Source organism: Zalophus californianus, chromosome 6 (assembly GCF_009762305.2).
Source record: "Zalophus californianus isolate mZalCal1 chromosome 6, mZalCal1.pri.v2, whole genome shotgun sequence".
Lineage (NCBI taxonomy): Eukaryota > Metazoa > Chordata > Mammalia > Carnivora > Otariidae > Zalophus > Zalophus californianus.
The window spans coordinates 138436-140826 of record NC_045600.1 but is presented as its reverse complement, the minus strand read 5'-3'; the positions used below and the strand labels follow the sequence as shown (position 1 = coordinate 140826).

At 43.5% G+C, this 2391-nt stretch overlaps 1 non-coding gene across 1 annotated transcript; it reads left to right on the top strand.

The window, feature by feature from the left end:
• The first annotated feature begins 310 nt into the window (after positions 1-310).
• On the top strand, positions 311-417 carry LOC113910597. The gene has a single exon (XR_003516110.1). It is a non-coding gene; the product is annotated as a U6 spliceosomal RNA (small nuclear RNA).
• Positions 418-2391: the final 1974 nt, after the last annotated feature.

Sequence of the window (2391 nt, the reverse complement as noted above, 5' to 3'; positions counted from 1 at the left end):
AGTATGTGCTACTTTCATCATATCTAATAACTGAGACCCACTGCAACCCCTTCCCTGTACCCTGGCAGACCCAGCTCATGGCATTACTACTGAAGGTGAATCCAGAGGCTGCCCAGGAGAGTCTCAGGGACCCCTAAATTTCACCAGGTCTCCCCCAAGATCCACCAGCTGCACCTCACAATGGACACCTGCAGACACAAGATACGGTCAGGAAATTTTCACACACCCACTGTTTCTCTCCTTCATATCCACTCACATACTCAATCTTTTTTGTCCTCCATGAATTACCTTTTAAAAGAACATCAAGGAAGTGCTCGCTCTAGCAGCACATATACTAAAATTGGAACAATACAGAGAAGATTAGCATGGCCCCTGCAAAAGGATGACATGCAAATTCATGAAGCATTCCATATTTTGGGGTGTTATGTACAATGAATTATGGAACACTACATCAAAAACTAATGATGTAATGTATGGTGATTAACATAACAATAAAAAAAGAACATCAAGGAAAACCCAGGTCATCTAAACTCCATGGTGAGTTGTCTGTGTTCTGTCCTGATCAGTGAATGGGAACACCTGGGTTTCCCAAAGCTGGGGCTCCTCTCCCTGTTTTAATCAGCAGAAGGAGGGCCCTATTTGCATTCCCTCACATGGGATCAGGGGGCAAGGAGTTTCCCATTCCTGGTTTATAAGGGCACTAATCCCATCAAGAGACTGCACCCTCCGGGCCTTTGTGCTTCCCTAAGCCCCGACCTCCTCCTACCATCACATTGGCCTTAAGTTTCAACATGGGGATGGTAGAGGTCATACACTTTGAGCTGATATCAGCAACTGGAGAATCAATTAGTTATTCCCTGCAGGTGGAAGTTTCCTCCCATGGAGCACCTCAACATGAGGACTCTCATGGATCCAACTGAAACTTCTGTTCTTCACATGCACACAGTGAACACAGAACCTTCGGTACCAGCTGGTGACTTTGTGGAGTGGACAAATTCCACCTAAAACACTGGGTAAGATATCAGTCCACTTCAATGATCATTTCATAATGTGTGCTGCGTCCCTGTAATCAATCTCATTTTCCTAGGATTCAGACCTCTGTCTACTTGGAATGGCCATTTGTCTCATTTGTTCTCCAAGTTTTCATATTGTTTAGTGGAATTAGTCATCATACTCTATCCCTTGATTATTGCCTGCTAGCTCCTTGAACTTCTTTCCTCTCTCTTCTCCACCCAACACACACATGGGAAATCTAACAAGAACCAGTGTGTTCTCCCTCCTTTGATGCAGGTAGGAGATTGACTCCAAACACGCTCCTCCCATAGTGAGGATGATGAAAGTTTTATAATCAGTGTGTGTGTGTGTGTGTGTGTGTGTGTGTGTGATCTTCAGAGTCCACATCCACACCATGTCCTGGTGGGTTTCCCTCTGCTTTGCCAGTCTGTCAATAATATTGATGCTGTGAGCACGGTTTAAGACAGTGACCGGACCATGGTTCTTCCATCTCTTGCTTGGGGGAAAAAGCTATAATTAGAGAGGAAGCCCCAGAACCTGAGAAGAAACCTGCCCATAACCACCTTCTACCTTCAGTAGAGGGAGGGCCTATTTGCATACCATCTAAGTGTATAGCCAGCTTGAGATCTAGGTTGACTGAAACGCCAGGGATGAGAGCAGGTGTGACTGCTGTGATTTTGTGGTTTGAGAGCGTTTGGAAAAATATGATTTTTTTATTATATGATTTTCCAGAGCACAAAGGTAGCCTCCATGTGTTACCTTTCTTTACACATGCACAGAAATCTTGAGGTGTAGATTTCATATAACCCCAGTAAGAGATGTGAACCTACACCCAGAATTTTAGAGGGTTTGTAAGGTGTCCAAGAGCATATATGGGGTGAGAGTGACCCCAGGATCTGTTCTGTGCTCATCCCAAATAGACATTATTTCTCCCCCGAACAACCTGCAGAACCCCTCCTGTAATGGGGACAGGATGATTTTGCTTGTTCTCGAGTTTACCTGAAATACAGAATCAGGGTTCATGCAGCTGTATTTTCCAGCCTCTAACATTTTACTATCTCTGTGTTCTGCCAGAGTCATCTCTGTGATTATCTGTAATGGCTTTGGTGAGTCTATTTGACACAGGATGAACTGAACGCATGCAGAGTCTGTGATATGATAAATGCAGGTGTCAGAATCCACTTTATCCAGAGTGAGCAAATCAATTCTCCCTACAATTTCCTGTTTTTCTCCTAGAATGCCTCCTTCCAATCTTCCCTTCTTCACTCTGTCCCCACATAACTATTGATCTTTCTCAAGTTACCTTAGATTGGCTTTAATTTTATAGAATATATAATTCTGTAATTGTATTAAATGTACTTTCATTTCCTTAACCAA